Below are 22,165 nucleotides of genomic sequence, written 5' to 3'. Positions count from 1 at the left end.
CTAGCATATCCCCCCTTAGTCATCTTTTTTCTGAGCTGAAAAGTCCCAGTATTATTAATCTCTCCTCATATGGCAGCCGTTCCATACGCCTAATCATTTTTGTTGCCCTTTTCTGAACCTTTTCCAATTCCAATATATCTTTTATGAGATGGGGGTGGGGCGATCACCTCTGCATGCAGTATTCAAGATGTTGGCATACCATGGATTTATATACAGGCAATACAATATTTTCTGTCTTATTATCTATCCCAACATTTCTCAAACACCCTTGCACCGCAACCCCCTTCTGACAACAAAAGTTACTACACAACCCCAGGAAGGGGGCCAAAGCCTGAGACCTGCTGCTCCAGGCAGGAGGGCCAAAGCCCAAGCCCTGCCCTCCTGGGTTGGGGGTGGGGCGAAGCTGAAGCTTGAGGGCTTAATCTCAGGGCAGAGGGGCTGTAATCTGAGCCCTGCCACCCAGGGATGAAGCCTTTGGGCTTCAGCTTCAGCCCTGGGCAGTGGGGCTCAAACTTCGGCTTCAGTCCTGGGCCCCAGCAAGTCTAACACCAGCCCTGGCAATCCCATTAGAACAGGATCACGACTCACTTTGGGGTCCCGACCCACAGTTGGAGAACCATTGATCTATCTCTTTCTTAATGATTCCCCACATTCTATTTGCTTTTTCAACTGATGCTGCACTTTGAATGGATGTTTGCAAAGCTAGCCTCAACAAATAGTGCTTCTTATTTTCCAAGGACTGTAGAAATATTAATGAATCCTCACAATAGCCGCTTGAGGAAGGTTTTATTGACCTTAGTTGACAGATATCTTCCCTGCCTCAGTTTGCTTATATGATTTGCCCAAGGCCTCATTGGTAGTCAGTGGCAGAGCTGAGATGAAAGCTCACTCAAGGATTCCTGGCTGACAGCCCATGCTCAGACCACTGGACCACGTAGCTGCCTCTGTCAAAGCATGTTAAGACCCAGATGTAAGGCAGAACCAGAAGCTCTTTTCATTTGCCAATTCCATTGCATCATCTTTCCTGTTGATTTGTGCTACAAACAAGTAGAAATAAACAAATAATTTTAAACATCTCTGTCCCCCCCCCCCCAGAATTTTTATCTGTAGAATTTTTCCCCATGCATCTTGTTTATTAGGGTTATACTTTGTGTGCTATTGTCAGGGAGACTGACAGGATTAAGGTATAAAACTAGGAAGTAGGAGACCTGAGTTCTAATCTCAACTCTACCTGATTTTACAAACTCCATTCACTGAGGGATCAACCCTGCAAACACATAACCAAGTAGTCCCATTGCATGAATATTCTCAGATGTAAAATAATACTAATCTTAGAAGTGTGTATGTATATTGATGCTAAATTTATTAAAGATTGTAAAGCATTCTGTGATCCTTGGATAGAAGGCTGTATATAAGTAAAGTGCAAAGTAATAGTAAATTACTGGAAATGGGTGTATGCATTGGTTCCATGTTATAACTAATGGCAGCCAAAGGTCAACAGTCCAACATAAGCATCCAAGCATTTTGGATGCTTGTTCAACTGTCCTTTGGTTTAGCTAAAAGTTGGGATGGAAATCTTTTGAGAATGGTCTTATTTGATTTCCAGTAATCCTTGGTTCCAGTCATGGCAGAAATAGCTTTGTCTGTGTACTTTAGTTTTTCCACTTCCAGTTTAGCCAGAATCATAGACTCCCATCCTGCAACAATTACCCTCTGTGAGTTATCCATGCTCACTTAAGAAGTCTATTTGAACCCAATGAGATTTGTGAGTATTGCTGAGTGAAATTTTTTGGACAAATGGTTTATTCACTGAAAAATGAAACTTCAGTCAACCTGAAACTAGTCACAAATTCAACTTATTGTTTTGGCCAATATATTTTTTTCCAGGGTTTAGGTGCCATTCACAAAATGGCTGGAGTAGAAGACAGTGGTAGTGCTGCCATCAGTCTTATAACCTTTATCCCGGTGATGAGGGTACTCTCCTGGGCTGTGGGAGACACATGTTCAATTTTCCCCTCTGCTGGGGTACCCTAGCCACTGGATTATAGAGTCATTTTCACTCTCTCTGGTCCCATGACCATTCAAGTATTTATATGATATGGCACAGCTTCAACAAGAGAGATTGAGAGAGCCCAGCCTCAGAATAGCCTACAGCCAGGAAGCAGCACTAACACCATCATCTCCTTTTCCTCCAGCCATTTTGGGAATCTAGCCTTTTGTTTCTTTTGCTTTTATGTTAAAACGTGCCAGGAAACAAAATTAAACAGTTCATTTTGGGTTGCTTAATTTGACCCGAAACAAAACTTTTGTCACCTCTTTCAATTCACTGACATTTTAATTTTTCTGATTCGGTTTGGGTCAAACCAATTTTTTCATCTAGTTTATTAGAATTGCCAGCAAACCAAAAATCAGTTCTTTACCTAGCTCTATATATGAGTGAGAAAGGATTACATATGTGAGTAAAGCTTTTAGGATTAGATCCATAGTTTGTTGAATGCTAAAAAGTCCTTAGATTAATAATACTAAATAATGACTGACATTTATCTAACTATGATCATATGTTTAGTTTGAGTATAGTTTCATTCCTGATATAGAAAAAGCAAAATAATATTGCAGCATCAGTGTTTAAGCTACCCCTTGCCAAGCAACATTTTGCTGATGGCTTCTACTTTCATATGATTACATGGACTGTTTAAACTGTTTATTGGACAGCATATAGCCTGTAATGGACCCGTAGCTTTAAATAACAATATCTACAGCTAGAATAATGCTAGCATATCTTCTACATTTGTTTTTATTTGTTATTTGTATGTAATTTCAGAATATGAAACCATTGTTTCATTCCAGTTATACCCAGTATGCGGTAAACCGATCTCATAATTGTGATTTATAGGACCAAGAGTTCTACAAGAATTTTTTAATTCATGTTTTGCTGATTCTTGCAGATTCTTTAAACTTCAAACTAGCTTTTCTATATTTAACCAAAAGGAAGTTATTATTTTTTTAATTCTGTGTTTTGAGGTTTTTCTTGACTTTTTTTTTTCTATTTTTGATATTGTGGAAAGCTTTCCTGTCTTGTAGGTATGTCTCTGGATGGTGGGAGGACATGAGCCGGAAGAATAGCTTAAGGTGTCTGTTTGTTTATTTTTAGCTGTTAGGGAAGAGAAATTAGAGTGTCCTGGGCTGCAGGAAGATTCAGGAGACAGGAGGCAATCTTTAATGTTTCATTGTTAAAAATGAAGATATTCAGAAATTCTAGGCTGAAGCTCAGAATGTTTCTAACACTCTACACAAAGACTCTTTTTGCTTGATGTTTTATAGTGAGTGACCCCCAGCACTACTCCTTGGGTGTGCTCCCCTCATCAAAGGCAGGGTAAGTGGGCTTTGCATGGGGGACATAGGACATTCCTCCTGCAGGAGGAATAAGATGTTCACAATCCTCTAACCCATACAGCCTCCATTTCATTTACTCCTGTGGGGGCACAGAATTCATACCTTCTGCAGATTTCTTGGCTGCCTCGCACAAAAATGGGGGAATAAAGAAATCTGTGGGGAATACACACCCCTTCCTGGGCAGCCTGGACACGGCTGCTGGAAGTAGTCAGCAGCAGAGAGCAGATCGCTGCAGAGGGGAGGAGGGAGGCTGGGTGAGCATGCGCCTCCATGGAGAGACATTAAGCAGGTGGGGCTGGGCACATGCCTATGTTACCAATGAGTGAGAGAGACTCACTCTGTCCATCTTGCTTGCTGTTGTGGTATCCTGGGCTTGGAGGCGCAGGGATGTGTGAAGCAGACTCTGTCCCCGAGGCAGAGCAGAAATGTAACAGCCAAGCAGGCAGGCTGCTAATGTTCCCGTTGTCATTAATTGTTCATATTCTTAGTCAATTAAAAAGAACGAGGAGTCCTTGTGGCACCTTAGAGACTAACAAATTTATTTGGGCATAAGCTTTTGTGGGCTAAAACCCAAGACTCCTTTATCTTGCCAGAGTGGTGCAAAGGAGCATTACTGTCCTGTAAATCCTCAGCTAGGAAGCTCTGTGTGCTTTCTTACTTTTTTCTCTGTGCCAGAGAGGAACAATGGGGTTAGATTACAGCTCAGGATCTATTTTACTTACCCATTTAAAAAAAATAGAGGACAATGATTAGCAAAACTGTATGACTTTCAGGTGTCAGCTTATATTTTACTTTCAAACATTTCTGAAAGATGAGTTGGTTAAGAAATTGGACCCCTCTTCTCCCTTTAATATTGGGGGAGGAGGGGCAAAAAGAAGGGAAGGACAATTTATGAACACAGTTTCTCTGCCATTTGATTAAATGTTTGAATATTGTAGTTGTCAACAGCTCCTTGTATTCTCACTTGATAAAGTTTTCCTGAAGTTTTGATGTTCAGCTGAAATGTTTGAAGAGATATCAACCAACACAATTCTGTTTCTAGAGTAAATCCTATCTTGGTGCTTGAAATCTAAATGGCTTGACATTTTTCATGTAGTATTTATAATGCTGTAATAAAGCCTTCATTTGTTTACTTGCCAACCTTTCTGTTTGGCCAGAAACCATTCTGGCTTAAACCTTCAAGCTGGGTTTCTGTCCATTTTTCTTGAGTCTCTCTCATTCCCTCCCTTTTCTTCACCAGAATTCTGGAAGATAGTCAGAAGGGCTTTAATTTCTTGAGCAAGTCAGTTCTTTCAGCTATTTTGGCACTCTTCTAAATGTTCCTGGCCCAGCCCTGAATTTCAGAGTTTAACAGCCTCCCATAAACTTGCTAACATCATCAAGAGAAGGCAGCAGTATTGCTTGCTTAGCTTGGGGTACGTCTTCACTACCGGCCGTATCAGTGGGTAGCAATCAATTTCTCGGGGAACGATATATCGTGTCTCATCTAGATGCGATATATTGATCCCCGAACGAGCTTCTGTCGACTCCGGAACTCCACCAATGCGAATGGCGGTAGCAGAGTCAACAGGGGGAGCCGCGGATGTCGTTCCCGCGCCGTGAGGATGGTAGGTAACTCGATCTAAGATACTTCGACTTCAGCTACACTATTCATGCAGCTGAAGTTGCGTATCTTATATCGATTTCCCCCCCTAGTGTAGACCAGCCCTCCGTGTCACTGCAGGAAAAACAGCTTTTGGCAGTTTTTGATTAAAACAAAATCTAAGAACAAATGGGTGGTAACTTTGTCATGCCTCTGAGATCTTGGACAAGAAGAAGAGAATTAAATGCTGTGCGCACTGTAACTTGCTTTAAATGGTGCTAAGTGGTCAGGAAGGGTGACAGCTGAGTTACTAGATACTCGAGTTAAGTGAGTCTCAGGAAACTTGCTAAGGGGCAATAAACAAAAGTGATGAAACAGGGAGATAACAGGTTAATGGCGGGGGGGACAGGGAAAGCATAGGAATATGATGTTAGAATCATATCTAGTGAAATTAACAAAAAGGAGGAAGCTGAACAGGCCAGTGCCCATGCAGCAAGGCTCAGTGCTAGAGACCTTGGTTTAATTCTCAACTCTGGTCACTAGCTCCTACTACAGCAGGGCTGGCCTTGCTTCAGAAACCCATGCTGAGCCCCAGTGGGAAGGATCAGTCAAGGACTCCTATTCAGCTCTGTTCACCAGAAAGAAGGTCACTCAATGTGAATGTAGAGAAAGAAGTTCAAACTTGGAGTTCAGGTGGCAGCGTATAGGGGAGTTTTTCATGGGGAAAGGAGAGCAAAGCCTTATAGCAAACTCAAAAGTGAAAGGTACTCCAGGAAAACCAGCTGGTAAATTCCAGTCAGGGCTCAAATTGCTGTAGCTATGGGTAACCTTTACTTTTTAGCAGGCTATCAAACAAGCGGTTGTTTTGATACATGATACAGCAGTGCTGCTTGAGGGAGATGAATGCAAAAATAGTCCAGTAAAGGACATTTGGCAAGGTACTCTGCCTTCTTAGAAACTCAGACAATAAAATTAGCTAAATTAGTGAGAAGGGGAAAGGTACATATACATATATCACTCAGCTGCCTTCTCATTTTAGTTTTTATAAAAGAAAAAATTGTGTCCCTATCTATCAAGCTCTTAACAAAAACATACCGATTGCACCTTGTAATGGAGATTTAACATCTAGCCCTGAATTGGGTGGCAGCATGTAGCTGCACCACCTCGGGATCAGCCAGCTCTAGGAAAGAACTGTGAATCACCGTTCCTTCCCTGTTCTTCCTTGCTCTCGGGGCAAAGGAAGTTATTATAGCTCTTTACAGGGTACAGCTTACTTGCTCCATTCCACCGGCAGAGCTCTACTCTGCCTGCTTCTCACTCACCCACTCACTCATGGGCAGAGGAGCAGAGTAACAGCCCTGCAGAGCCTCCTCTACAGCCAAAGTGGCAACCCAAACAAGCAGTGCACGTGGGAGAAGAGCAGCTGATGACGCCTTGCTCCTCAACATGGCTGTATTTAGGGCCAGTGACCATCTTGGTCTAAGAGCATGTGTGGTTGATTTCTAAATGGTTTATCATCTTCTTTTTTGTGGTTGGTGACATCTGTTTTACATGTCATTTATTAAATACTGTATCTTAAAGGCACAAATGGGAAAATACTTTGTCAGAACACAACAAAATGACTCAAAACGAGATGGATTAACAAAACATAATCTAGAAAATGCATTATACATAAAGAAGACATTTAAATTCCTTGATGTTTATAATCTGGCATTAACAAATCATAGTAACACAATACATGTATAAACATGAGGATAAGGGAAACGGAAATTTGGGTTAAATATGTGAAACAGCTGAGAGTTAGGAACAATGCTGTTTTTTCATTGTTGGTCTCCTTACTGCTACTCAAGGTTTGAGGGGTGACACATCCTCTGTACTGCAAGAGGAGAAAGTCTGTGAGTGGAGATGTAGATTCCCACTTAATAAAAACTCTTGCATGACTTTTCACATTTCAGGATTATTAAATTCATGTGAAAACATGAGTGAGTGAGTCAGAAAATATGTCAGTGGGTGGCTGAATAATGAGTTTCTAGGTAAACAGAAGAACAGAGCTAATGAATAGCTTTATCCTTTAGCTCTGGTAGCCAAAGTTCTTCATATTGGAGGGAATCTTCCTTCACATTATCTTTCACCACTCTTCTGGAGAGACTGTCTTAAGCTGCCAAACTCATTCAGGTTGTGGCCTCTCTGCTGAGATCACTAATTTGTTCCAAAATTGGTTGTGTTTTTGCACGGTCAACACCTGCCCACTAAGAACTGAACTAAAGAAGTGGACTAAATCAACCAGCTTATTTCATATTGATCACTGAATTGTCATCAGATGGCAATGACTATCAATCCCTACAGTCCTGGGCTGTTTCAAACCAGCAGCCTAGACATTAAAACGCTTATTATCCCAGCACTGTCCAGTTTCCACTTAACTGATAGTTTTTTACAAAACAGGCTAAGGGGGTAGCTCATATTAGCAATTCAGGAGATTGATGTCCACCTTACATTAGGTGTGGGAAAGGGGCAGAAGTGAGATGCCACTAAAACTTCAGAAAGGGCCAAGGCTGTTAATAACAGCAAGGAAAATTTTGCCATCATTTAGCTATTGACTTAATGGGAGTGCATGGGTGTAACAGAGAGCAGAGTTTGGCCTCAGCCGTCTTGAGGAAAGGGGTGGAGTTTTGGCAATGAAGGGAAAGGTATGAAGTGTCTCCTAACACTGTATTAAAGCAGTTACAGCACGGTGTGCTAGTGTTTCTGCCTCTTGCTGGCATCTGGGAGCTTTATTAGTGAATGTTTTTAAAAGCAGTGTTGGCACAAGAGATCTGATTGTTTATTTCACAATCCTTGAAGTCTCTTGCCTTCTTTTTCCTCCTTATTTTCTCCCCTATGTGGGGTGGAGAGCTGAGTAGAGAACAGACTGGAGAAGAGAATATGGGCTCCCTAAGACTGCTGACTTGAGAGGTGCTATCAAATTGTCTTTCCTTGGCTACAATTTATCATGGTGAGTTATTCCTTCCCTTTTTTCCTGTTGCTGATTTGCAGGCACCATTCCAGTCGGTGGGTTAAGTTCTACATGTATGTTTCTCCTCTTTATCTTGTTCAGGATGTAATTATAGGGTAGGGTTTTGTTTCCAAAAGGAAGGCCAGCCCGCTTCTAGTAGGTTTTCCTCAACCTAGGTCCTAGAACAAGAGCTGGTCAGATAGGGAGAGAGAGACAGACAGGCAATTCTGTATTAACTGCTCCCTTCCCCCAGCTCAGAAAAGTTCTGAAGAGTTATGAATTTCAGCTATTTCATTAAAGTCTATCTGAAGTGCCACACAAGCTTGTTATATAAAACACATGAATGTATTTACCCTGAGAGTTCTGGATCTTTAAGCTACCATGAAAAGGAGGCAGTAGACATCAAAATGAGAGATCCTGAGAAGCTGGCAATGGATGTGGGTCAGTATAAATGAGTTATGGTGCGGTTAGTGATGTGCTGGTTCTGGAGAATGGCAACTCACGCTGAAAAGCAGAGCAGAAAAATAAAATCATTTGTTTAGATTTATCCATACTTGAAAAAAGAGCACTTATCCATATGCTGTCAGCACTTATGGCGTGGTTTTAATTTACAGCAGAACTAATGCCCAAACATAGCTAATGTCCAGTAGTATAGTTCAGTATAACCTATTAGCAGCAAACTAGGCAACACTAACGCTGTGCCTTTACGTCATTGGTTTAGCCTCTGCTGTTGAGATTATGGGCCCAAGTGTACACATTTTGATTAAAACTTGTAAAAAATATATGATCTATCATAATTTGGATATTGAAAGGTTTGTCCTTATCCCCATGATATGTCAAACCAATAATTTAGTTTTAAAAATGAGGTTCTACTTCATCCATGATTTTAACCCCAAAAGCTAGACTGACTTCTATACAGTGGACAAAGTTTTTGAATTAGGAAATCTTTCAGACGGCCTAAGCAGAGAAGAAAATATGCATTGGCAAAAAAAAAAAAAAAAGAAAGAAAGAAAAAAGAGAGGTAATTTTCCATCTAGATCTATCATAAGCAATAACAATAAAATCTAAGACAAACATTTATTACAGTATTGTGAGCTGTATGCGGACTCATGGACTTAACTACTTGTCTTTAGCTTCTATCCAGTTAAACTAAGGATTATCCACTAAGGATTAAATTTCTGTTTCAGGATCATTATTCAGTTTTTATTATGTCTGTTTGAACACTAAGCAATTTTTGGTGCATAGTACGTCTTTTTATTGTAGTATCTGGCTTGCACCAGGTGATATTTCTATTGGAGTACTGTTCTTTTTAAAAAAAAAAAAAAAAAGAATTAATCTTGGCTCATGTTTTTAACTATCATTTTGTTTTTCTGTTATTTTATATGTCTTTCTTTCTCCTCATTCTTTTCAGATTTACTTTGTGAACCCATGGAAAGTTCTGTGTATAATAATTTGATGTGTGGGAAGCTTGTTTTTTCCTAAGCCTATGTTTTGATTTGGTCAGAGCTTTTCTGTTTTAAATGTAAAGAATTGAAGTTACAGAAGGGTAGTATTATGATTACTATTAGAGATGGGTCTGGATTCTAACATTCTGATCTGAGTTTTCCCAGAATTTGCTACTCTTCAGACTTGGGATTTTGATCAGCCCATTAGCAATAATCCATCATAGAAACTAGCTACAAATGTCTGAGTCTGGATTCTGAATAGAATTGCTTCAGAATTCCAGGGAGCTGAGTTTTGGTTTTGTCCGAGACCAATGCAGGTTCGAGTAAGGATTTGATTGAGAGAGGAAAATCAAAACGAAAAACAGATTGTAATTCAAAACCAAGTGGTTGTTTATTATGGGGAATGAGTTGCAACTTGGGCTGGGGAGGAGCACTTTTACCAACTAACAATACTATCAGAACAAGAATATACACACAACTTGAAACAGTCTATTTACATCTAACAACAAGAAACCAAGCAGTCTATAATCAACTGCTCACTAAAAACCAGAACAGATACACAAAACTAAGTAAACTGTGCGCGCATTAACCAAATATTGTAAAATTCAACAATTAACCACAATAGCAATTAATACAACAATTCAACTCTCATATACTATATGCACAGCTTGGTATCAAGTAAGGGAGGGAAAAAGGAAAGAGGCAAAACAGAGTATTTACAGCACACTCCAGGCGCAGCTGACCAGCAGTACAGACACCAAGGGCATGACGAATTGGCGGGAAAATAATCCAAAAAAGAAAGCGAATCAACACAACCCGAGCCGGCTAAATCCAGAGGAGACCCTGGCTGAAAGGGTGATCAGGCCTTTCAGCTAACCCGCGGATACTTCTGCAGATTTTGGCACGAGATACAGTTTTATTCGAAGGCTCTCTTACTCGTGTCAGCGTCTGATTGGTCCCTAGCTCCTTCACCTTCCAGGTTCCGAGCTGGTGCCCTTCACGTAAACAGGATTTGCACACGGCACACTAGCCCTATGCACACGGCACGCTGGTATTTTGCACACAGTACTAGCCTGACCCTTAGGTGACCAGAGAAAAGAGCGGGAAAATGCACATGGCACTATAATGTAGCACACCGCACTACGGTGTTGCACATGGTACCAATGTGACCTTTTGACCGACAATTGGCCAAACAGATGCCATGTTTGAGCATAGGCTTTAGGGCTGCGACAGGTTTGAGCCCTTCTCTACAAATTATGGTCATGAGCAGAGCAAACATCCTAAAAAGACATGTGCATGGCTTGTAGTGATGGTCTGGAACCAGAAATGTTATGGGTCATTAGGCATTTTTACCGTGAACAATACATGTTTTGAGAAATTATCATTTTATAAAATTGTAGCTGTAAAAAAAAACATAGGGGAAAGTTCTTCTGAAAACAAACACTAGCAGAAGAAGAGCTCGGTTTAGTTCAAAAGCTTGTCTCTCTTACCAACAGAAGTTGATCCGACAAAAGTTATTACCTCACTTACCTTGCCTCTCTAATAGCCTGGGATCAACTCGGCTGAAACAACACTGCAAACAGCACATTCCTTGGTAATTTCTTTCTTTAGACAAAGATGAAACTATAAAAAATAACAAATTATTAGCCTCCCCTCTCAATTTGACAATAATATAGGTTTCAAATGTGCCATTTCTCGGTATGTTACAACCATCTGAAATAAGACTTCTCAGATTTATGTCTGATGTTATTTTTCATTTTCTTTACCTATATAGTAAATGTATCTGAGCACCTCAAAGATGTACATTATTCTTTATTCAAATTATTATTTTAATTTTTCTTTATTAGGTTGTTTCATGTTTCTCTGGTTTAGCTGTTGGGTACATAATCATAGCTCATGTCTTAACATGAGGAAGCAAATAATAAAACAGGGTGTGAATAGCTGTAATGTTGCATTTGTGTGCCATTTTCTTACCAGTCAGCCAAAATTCTTTAAATATTACAATGAAAATTCAGTTTTAAATCATCAGTTTATGTAGAACTACAGTGGCAATTACACTACTAAAAGCGGCGCTTTATAAACAAAAGGCTCTATGCCAGCATATGTTGCAATACCTTACAACTTCATATCAGGATTAGATATGCATTTTTTTTTTCAAACTAAGAACTCCTTCTTCCACATAAGCTCTTCAGAAAATTACCTTCATCATATAAACTGCTTTTTCCTCTTTCTTTTTTATTGCAATGGAGAAAGAGGCGAGGAACAGTGGGAAGGGGGAATTTTTATGTAATACCTTTGCCACCAACCATAACATGTTCTGCATATAGCCAGAAAAGTCACTCTTATGGGTGCGCAAGGAGTGCATTAGAATGGTAATGTATGATATAGGTATTAATTTCACAATTCTAGGATGATCTAGCACCAAAAGACTAAGTTAAATTGGCAAGCCAAGGAAATTAAGAATAAAAGTTGCCTTTCTGACAATACAGGCTAGGCTATATGTGTACATGAGTGAAAGACCTCCAAAGAATATCTGCTCTGTGTACTGCAGGAAGTGATTTCTGGGGATTGAGTAGGTGACGCTCTTCCATTTCAATTAGAACTAGCCAAATGCCCCAGCTCGATGTAGAGGCAAGGTGCCGTCTTTGGATGAGATTTCCATAAAATTAGGTCCTGACCATATGCAATCAGTGAAAGAGAACTTTCAGTAAGTACAGGTTTGTTAAAATCCTACTGGCCAACTCAGATAATTGCAGTATGCCCAACTAAATCCCCCCTGCAATTGTAATTGAATATGGCATTCTAAATTACTTCTTGCTATAAATTGTGTAGATTTGATGTACTTCCATGTTTCACCCTAAAAGTGGCTGCATTCCAATGGTGTATGGTTGGAACTTTATCTGTAGCTGAACTACTGTACCTACCACTCATGGTTTGCTGTTTTAATTATATAACTTCTATATAAAGGATGTGATGATTCTCAGATAAAGGGTACTATGGAAGAGCTAAATATTATTATGCCACCCTGAACTCACTTTATTTTTCCTAGGTATGATCTAACGACTTCTATAATATCAGTGCACAAAAAATCAACCGAGGACAGATCCTGAATGTCTTGTTTATATCCAGAGTTGAGATCTTGGCAGTAGAAGTTAAAAGTTAATTTTCTATATTGACAATTGTATTTAAAAATAGAGCTACAAATATTTAAAAAACAAAACAAAACAGTAAGGCTGCTCTCTATATAGAACCTTGTTCTAGAAAGAGTTATTCTTGTGAATAACTTTATCACAAAAAGAGTAGTCCTGTAGAGTTATCTGGAATTGCTCAGCTGGGGAGAGTTGCTCTTGTGTAAATGGTTGCAGGATCAGAGCATACACACAACTATTGTGCTCAGCAAATCCTGTATTTATTCATGCAGGTGGGCATTTCAGGCACATATACAAATAAATAAGTTTGAAAGTGTTATTTTAGTGCGCATTTAACTTTATAGAATACATTTACAATTTTTTAATATGTCTTGTTGGAAAAGGAACAGTTTTATTTTTAACGTTTCAAATAGATTTCAGTTTCAATAAAAGTGAAATAATCTGGATTATAATCACTAGTAGTTTTCTGGACAAAAAAGTATAATGCAAATGATACAATTTTCTATGGGTAGGTTACATGCATAATGACCCTAAGTGTTATGTGCCCATTACTTCAGTTCACACTCTCTCCTTACTGTAGGAACCAAACCTCAGATTTTAATACAGCTACACATTTCCCAAGTTAAAATATAGAGAGAAACTTGTGTTTATTATCCAGTTTCATTCAGCTGAGTAGCTATTACTGAGGCTGGGTCCATATTTAGCATAGTACATTTCCACTGGGACCTTTTATATGCTATGAATGAAATCTAGTGCTGTGATATCCTGATTGTTCCCATCAAATAAATTTCAGAGTGAATTTAAACTTATTTATCTTTAAGAGAACAGCACATATCAAATTCATAACGTTAATGAAATTGTAATATTTACCTTCTACCTGCAAGTGAAAAATTATTTTCCAAAGCTAAGCAATCTAAGTGCTGAATATTTTCACCTCCTTATTGATTTCAGCAGGAGAGTAACTGATGCTGAGAACTTTGAAAATTAGGTTAGTTTTATTCAGATTCCCAGATATGAGTTTAATCACCTAAGTTTGACATGTATGTACATTTCATACTTGGATGATTAAATCCATATATAGGTGGACTAAATGATGATTGACAGAGAGGACATGAGAAGTGGAAGAGAGTTAAATAAGGCCTTGTCTGCATGGGACAAACTGATCATAGCTACTTCAGCACAATTATTTGACTATAGCTATTCCAATATAATTTAGCTATTACATAAGAAAATAAGAACAGCCACAATGGATAAGACCAATGGTCCATCTAGCCCAATATCCTGTCCTCTGACAGAAACCAGTACCAGATGTTTCAGAGGAAATGAACAGAACAGGGCAAATTCCGAAGTTCCATCCCCTGTTGTTCAGTGCCAGTTTCTGGCAGCTGAGTCTCTGACCATCTTGACTATTGATGGACCTATCCTCCAGGAATTTACCTAATTATTTTTTGAACCAAGTTGTACTTTTGGCCTTCGCAATATCCCCTGACAAGGGATCCACAGGTTGACTTTGCATTGTGAAGTACATTCTTATGTTTGTCTTAAACTTTCTGCCTATTAATGCCATCAGATGACTTCTAGTTCTTGTGTTTTGTGAAGTGGTAAATAACACTTCCTTATTCACTTTCTTCATACCAGTCATGATGTTATAGACTGCTGTCATACTCCCCCTTAGTCATCTCTTTTTGTAGATTGAACAGTGCCAGTTTTTTAATCTCTCCTCATATGGAAGATTTTCCATACTCGTAATCATTTTTATTGTCCTTTTCTATATGTTTTCCAGTTCCAATTTATCTTTTTTTTGAGATGGGTTGAGCAGAACTGCATGCAATGTTCAAGGTGTGGGCATACCATTGATTTACACAGTGACATTATTATATTTTCTGGTTTTTATTATCTATCCGTTTCTTAATGGTTCCTAACATTGTAAGCACTTTTGATTGCCACTGCACATTGAGTGGATGTTTTCAGAGAACTGTCCACGATGACACCAAGATATTTCTTGTGTGGTAACAGTTAATTTAGACCGTACAGTTGGGATTATTTTTTCTAATGTGCATTACTTTATACTTATCAACATTGAATTTCATATGCCATTTTGTTGCCCAGTCACCCAGTTTAGTGAGGCCTTTGTAAGTCTTTGAAGTAAGCTTTGAATTTAACTATCTTGAGTAATTTTGTATCGTCTGCAAATTTTGCCACCTCACTGTTCACCCTCTTTTCCAGATCATTTATGAATGTTGAACAGTACAGGTCCCAATACAGATCCTTGGAGAGCTCCTCCATTTACCTCCCTTCGCTGTGAAAACTGACCATTTATTCCTACCCTTTTTCCCCCTATCTTTTAACCAGTGACTGATCCATAAGAGGACTTTTCTTCTTATCCTATGACTGCTAAATTTGCTAAAGAGCCTTTGGTGAAAGATCTAGTCAAAGGCTTTGTAAAACTCTGAGAATGCTATATCCACTGGCTCACCCTTCCCCACATGCTTGACAATGCTGTCAAAGAATTCTAATAGATTGGTGAGGCATGATTTCCCTTTCAAAAGTCATGTTGACTCTTACCCAACATTTTGTGTTTATGTATCTGATAATTCTGTTCTTCAAACAATTTGCATGGTACTGAAGTTAGGATTACCAGCTGATAATTGCCAGAATTGCCTCTGGAGCCTTTTAAAAAATCAGTGTTACATTAGCAACCCTTCAGTCATCTGGTACAGAGGCTAATTTGAGCCATAGGTTACACATCACAGTTAGTAATTCTTCAGTTTCAAATCTGACTTCCTTCAGAACTCTTAGGTGAATATTATCTAGTCCAGATAACTTATTACTGTTTAATTTATCAATTTATTTCAAAACCTTCTCTGTTGACACCTCAATCTGGGACAGTTCCTCAGATTTGTCACTTCAGAAGTATGTTTTAGGTGTGGGGATCTCTCCCACGTCCTCTGCAGTGAAGACCAATGCGAAGAATTAATTTTGCATCTCTGCAACAGCCTTGTCTTCCTTGCGTTCTTCTTTAGCACTTCAGTCGTCCAGTGGCCCTTCTGATTGTTTGGCTGGCTTCCTTCTTCTGATGGACTTAATTGTTTTTTCTGTTTAGTTCTTGTGTCTTTAGTTAGTTGCTCCAAATTCTTTCTTGGCCTGCCTTATTATATTTTTACACTTGACTTGCCAGAGTTTGTTCCTTTTTATTTTCCTCAGTAGGATTTGATTTCCAATTTTTAAAGGATGCCTTTTTGCCTCTAACAGCCTTCTTTATTTTGCTATTTAGCCCTGGTGGCATTTTGTTGGTCATCTGACAATGTTTTGCTTTTTTATTTTTGATTTGCCAGAGGTGAGTGGTAAACGTAATTTGACCCTGAAATACAGGGTTTTTTAATAGTTTCCATGCAGTTTGCAGGCATTACAACCTTGTGACTGTTCCTTTTAATTTCCATTTAACTAGCTTCCTCATATTTTTTAGTTCCCTTTTTTGAAGTTAAATGCTAGTGTGGTGGGTTTCTTTGAGATTTTTCCCCCTACAAGGATGTTAAATTTAATTACATTATGGTCGCTAGTACCGAGCAGTTCAGTAATGTTCACCTCTTGGACCAGATCCTTTGCTCCACTTAGGACGAAATCAATAATTGCTTCTCTCCTTTTGGGTTCCAGAACAAGCTGCTTCAAGAGGAAGTCCGTTATGGTGTCTAGAATCTTTATCTCTGCTTCCCTTCCTGAGGTGACATGTTCCCAATCAATATGAGGATAGTTGAAATCCCTGTTACAGTGTTTTCTGCTTTTGTAGCCTCTCCAATTTCCCTGAGCATTTCACAGTCAGTGTCACCATCATGGTCAGGTGGCCAGTAGTATATTCCTCCTGCTATATTCTAATTGTTCAAGCATGGAGTTTCTATGCATAGTGATTCTGTGGTACAGTTTTTTACTTTCTTTAATTCTATGCTTTCTTTCAGATATAGTGCCAATCCCCCACCAACGCAACCTACTCTGTCATTCCTATATACTTTGTTCTCTGGTATTACCATGTGCTGTTGATTATCCTCATTCCACCAAGTTTCTGCAGTGCCTATTATATCAATATCCTCATTTAAAGCCTAGCACTCTAGTTCACCCATGTTAGTGTTTAGACTTCTAGCATTTGTATGTAAGGATTTATACATTTTGTCAATATTTTGCTGCTTGCCTGCACATAGTATATTTAAATGGGACTTTCATGTTTGACTGTTCCTCACTAGCTCCTTACTGTACTTTACCATCTTCTCTCCTATCCTCTTTACCAGGATATAAAGTTCTCCTTTTAATAAGTTCATCCCTAAAGGATGCCTCTGTCCAAATCATGCGCTCTTCAACACCTATCGGCTTTCCCCCAGCCCTTAGTGTAAAATATCCTCTACAACATTTTTTAATTTTACATGCCAACAGTCTGGTTCCATTTTGGTTTAGGTGGAGCCCATCCTTCCCGTATAGGTGCCTCCTTTCCCTATTAAACCTAAACTCCTCCTCCATACACCGTCGTCTCATCCACCCATTGAGATTATGCAGTTTTGCCAGTCTTTTTGGTCCTGCTCAAGGAACCGGAAGCATTTCCGAGAATGCTACCAGGGAGGTCTTGGATTTTAATCTCTTACCTAGCAGCCTACATTTGGCCTCTACCAGCTCTGTCTTACCTGTCCCTGTGTCATTGGTATCTACATGTACCCTCCATACATTGGTATCTACATGTACCATAACATGTACCCTCCTCAGCCTTGCACATGGGTCTGTCTTGATGTCTCGTGAGATCCACAGACTTTGCTGCCCCCAGGCAATTTACCATGCAGTTCTCCTGCTCATCACAAAGCCAACTATCTATATTTTTATAATCAACCCCCCACATTACTATTATCTTGCTCTTTCTAGTGATTAGGGGGGTCTCTCTGTGTATCTGAGGAGGTATCCTCACTTTAAGATGATACCATGAAATCATCTGGAAGGAAGATCCCAATTCTTGGGTTGTTTCTCACCCAGGGCCACCCAGAGGATTCAGGGGGCCTGAGGCAAAGCAATTTCGGGGGCCCCTTCCATAAAAAAAACTTGCAATACTATATTCTCGTAAGGGCCCCTGTGGGGCCCAGGGCCTGGGGCAAATTGCCCGACTTGCCCCTGCCCCCCTTTGGGCAGTTCCCCTTTCCTGAGACTTTCATTCTCCCTAACAGCACAGAGGCTGTCAGACTGAGATGAGACTAGTCTGTTGTATCCCTGAAAGTCTCCTCTATGAACCTATCTGTTTTAGTTCCTCTAGTTCAACCACTCTGGCCTTAAGAGACTATACCAGGGGTAGGCAACCTATGGCACGGGTGCCGAAGGCGGCACGCGAGCTGACTTTCAGTGGCACTCACGCGCCCAGGTCCTGGCCACCAGTCTGGGGGCTCTGCATTTTAAATTAATTTTAAATGAAGCTTCTTAAACATTTTAAAAGCCTTTTTTTACTTTACATACAACAATAGTTTAGTTATATATTATAGACTTATAGAAAGAGACCTTCTAAAAACGTTAAAATGTATTACTGGCACGCAAGACCTCAAATTAGAGTGAATAAATGAAGATTCGGCACACCACTTCTGAAAGGTTGCCGACTCCTGGACTATACTGTGTCTATGAAGGCCGTGAGTTGCTTGCAAGTGCACAATATGGCACTTGTACACTAGGCAAGTAATTGTACATGCTGCATTCAGTGCAATAAACTGGATAACCCCCACTGACTCTGCTGCTGGACTTCTGCCTGCATTTGTTTTAATTCCTGCAGGTTTTTTGGGAGGCAATGATTGGCCTAAGTGTAGAGTATGTTTGTTAGGTGTATCTGCCTCTCACGCTCCCTCACAAACTCCCCTGTTTGTTGCCCCTGTTCACTGTTTTGGAATAATTTCCTTATGTGAATGCTGTATTCTGAAATAAAAAGGATTTTATACTGGAATAGTCACTTATTTGGAATATACTGTCCAAACAGGGAGCCATTCCAGAGCAGCTATAATGGAACCAGAAAAGCTATTGGTCAATATCCCCATGTCAACAAATCCTGACATAAATTGTGGAGCAGAAATCAGACATCTGCTAGTATTCAAAGAGTGCACATAGAAAGAAGGGAGTATAGGTAATGGGTGAAATTAAGCAAAGGAAATATCTCCTCCTATTCACCTTACATTAACTCTATTGCACTATGGTGGGCAGTGAACAACTCAATGCATGAATCATTTTAAACTATACAGGTCAAAATGTTCAGAAACATACCAGGATTCCGCCAAGGGCTGTAGGTCCTTTTCACTTCCATTTTCTACCATATCCCTTCTCTAAAAGCCTACCTGCTATGCCTCCAACACAAATTGCAAAAGTTACAACAGCCTCTGTCCTGCTGCTGGGTCCATATGGGTGGACCAAGCAAATCCTTGAGGATCAGAGCTAATGTTTATATAGAGAGAATGAAATTCACCCCAATGCAGAGGACCCCCCACAAAGCCGTATATACCATGAAGTCACTCGTAAGCCCTTGCACGTGGCTTAAATTTGGCTTAATTGGTGCAGAGAGCCTTATGTAGTTCACAGAGGTATATAATGTGCAAAATATCACCCATTTTTATGGTATTTAATAGTTCTCTTTCCATCCGTTGTAATAGCTTCTTGGAAACTTAAAGAAGACTTCCATTCCCTTCTGCTTGCAGGTTTATTCTGACTTCCTAGCACTACACTACCAACAAAGGCTCTTTTATTTACTTTTCAGTCTTTGCACTCACATCACGTAGTGGTGGACTTCATGTCTTAAATATCTGAGAAATGGGCAAGACATCTCAACACACTGTAACTTTTATAGACAGTTGTCTAGGCTGCCAGTATGTCTTATTCAGTAACACATGACATGGTCCAAAATATTGCAAAGATTTAGTGAACCTATTATATATTCAGTGGCAGGACTGACTTGTACTGGAAATTTGGGAAGGGAGTAAGAAAACTAGAACATATTGAATAATGCAGTGCTATTCTAAAGTCAAACCACTGTAGGGCCATGACTAGAAATATATATATATAAAATAAAATTAAAGGTTTTGTTTGCAATTCAGAATCAATCCAAATGCAGAGGTAACAGAGGATGAGCTAGATTCACAAATGGACTTGGGCACCTAACTGCCACTTGAGGCATCTAAATCCTAGAATCAGTCCCCACTGGGATTCAGAGCATCGCTGCTTAGCTGCCCCAAAATGCTTTAGGAACATAAACTTGCTCAGTGCCTACATTTTTGCAGTAAATGTTCCTTAGGCACTCTGCAGCCCCATGCCAGGTTTCTGGATGCCTGAGCTCCAGAGTGATGCATGAACTGACGGAAGATAGGTTATGGGGTTTTCTGGTGCTGGCCTCACTCAGTCTCTCCTACGGAAGCAGTTACACTGTGAATAAATAACGAAAGAATCATGGGGTGAGAGAGAACGCAAGAGCGCACACAGCATGAGAATGATTCTGTAGCCTGAAGGTTAGAGCACTCACAAAGAACCTGGGAGATCCAGGATCCAGCCCCTTTGCCCAATTTGTAAAAATGATTTATTCACAGTGGACAGCTTCAACAGAAGAGACTGCGGGACCCCCAAATCCCACAGCATAGTGGTTAGAGCACTCACCTGCCCTACTCTGTCCAAGGGCCCATCCCCACTCTGGCCCTTCTGCTTCTCCGCTTTCGCCAGCCAGCTCACTAATGCAGCCCTGAACCCCATCCGGAACCCGGAGCAGACCCGATTGTGGGCCATCCCACCAGTGCCTGGAGCAGCCCAGAACACTAGACAGCCAGGGTCAAGCCCTGAGCCCAGGCCGTCCAGAGCACTGGAGCAGCCCCAAATCCCAGCTGGCCTGCCAGTGCTCGGAGCAGTCCGGAGGAGCCCCAATCCCTGGCCAGCCCTCTGGAGCTGAGCCCTGAACCCAGGCCACCCAGAGGAGCTCTGAGCCTAAGCACAGTCTGGCCCTGGGGAACCTTTACTATGACAGTGTAGCAGCTGAGCAAGTTTAGGTGCCTGTAAGGTTTGGAGGCAGCTGAATAGCAGTTTGGGAATCCCAGTGGGGCCTTATTCTAGTATTTAGGCACTTGGCACTTAAGCCCTTTTGTGAATTTAGCCCTCAATGCCTTGCAGAATTGCCTCAATCAAGTCACTCCTTAATTGTCTTCTCCTGGGAGAGGCTATGATCCCTTGATTCCTTTGACTTCAGTACCAGGTAAGAGTGCTTAGTCTCTCCCAGGAAGGATTCTTTTCAATAGAAGTCATCTCAGAGTTATCTTACATGGCATCTGCTGTGAACAAATATTGAGAGAAATAGATAATCCTTAGCTCATCAAGGGCTCAGGTAAAACACATAGAAATGTAACTTCCTTCAAAAGCAGTTTCACAGTGATACACATTTTATATAATGGTTGGGAGTTGGATAATCATTCTGAATAGGAATGACAGATTTGAACATCCCTCAACTTTGGTGGTGTCCTGCCACAGAATGTCACATCTGGGTACAAACTGAGATTTGAGTTTTGGATCCAAAATCCAGAGAAGTGTAATTTCTGTTTCCAGGTTTTAAGCAAAGACAGTGTCCCTGATCTGGCCTACAGTGGAATTGCATCATGATATACTTCATTAAATCAGTGCGATATCTTCCTATCTGCTTTGTTTAATTTTAGAATCTCTTTAAAAAAAGGAAACAAAATTATTTCACCTGTGTACTCCTTTGTCACAAATTCTCCCCAAAACTGTAAAATTCCCAATATACAATACCTGCAGCGGACTCTCCTTCATTTAGTTTAGAAGATGTGATTTTCACTCCTGCAATAATCTGCTCCTCTTTCTGCCTGTTTGCTCTTTGAATGATGTATAGATCTCTTTAAGTTCTGAGGCATGGTGTTCTCTCTAGTAGAGCTTATTACCATGTTCCTGTAACAAATTGGCATTATATTTAAATAAATATCCCTTTATAAGGTGATTAGTGTTACAAAGAATCTGTTGTGTTGTTAAATGTCATAATCTCTTGTTAAACCAAACAAGAAAAATGCTATAATTAGACTGCCCTAGATTCTTCTTATAAAGGATCTAATTCTCCAGTGCCGTGCGCCTCGTGTAGCTATTTGCCTCCTGGCAAACTGAGTGTAAATGCAACCTTTTTGATTTTTATAGCATTTCATGCCCACTTTGCATGGATGTAAATGACCACACACAGTGCAAGGCAGTGGAGAATCAGTCCAGCAGAGTCTAGATGAAAACAGAACAGTTTTTCAGAAACACCCTAAAGAGAGAAAGAGGTGGTACGCTAGGCATTGTTTATGAATTTAAGCCATATTAGCTTCTTGTTGTGAGAAGTTGATCTCAGAGGTTTTAATAAATGCTTTCCACAAGGAGCAACACCCCCTGCCCTCTTCTCCTGTCTTCTCCTTCCACTTGAGAATGATAGGAATTCCCCTTTCTTTTCCATGTTGGTGACTCTTTTAGCCTAGCTCCTTTTTTTTTTTTTTTTTTTTTCAATTTCTCCTAATGTACTGCCATATTTTAATTCACATGGATAGGTTGTCTGACTTATGGAGACAGCATCTCTCTTATCTGCAACATA

The 22,165-nt window shown here is 40.1% G+C and overlaps 1 protein-coding gene across 6 annotated transcripts in view; it reads left to right on the top strand.

Annotated features, from left to right (window-relative positions):
- Positions 1-22,165, top strand: part of THRB (thyroid hormone receptor beta) — a 285,196-nt gene that overhangs the window by 167,471 nt on the left and 95,560 nt on the right. Inside the window, exon 1 of one of the 6 annotated variants that reach the window (XM_030550967.1) lies at positions 3,322-3,373. The exons of the other annotated variants lie outside the window; for them this stretch is intronic. The gene's annotated coding sequence lies outside the window, so the exon portion shown is untranslated. Of the gene's footprint in view, positions 1-3,321; positions 3,374-22,165 lie in introns of those variants that run through there. 6 annotated transcript variants of the gene reach the window in all.

This window comes from Gopherus evgoodei, chromosome 2 (genome assembly GCF_007399415.2).
Source record: "Gopherus evgoodei ecotype Sinaloan lineage chromosome 2, rGopEvg1_v1.p, whole genome shotgun sequence".
In the NCBI taxonomy this organism is placed as follows: Eukaryota; Metazoa; Chordata; order Testudines; family Testudinidae; genus Gopherus; species Gopherus evgoodei.
The sequence above is the reverse complement of the archived record's forward strand: the minus strand, read 5'-3'. Positions and strand labels throughout refer to the sequence as shown.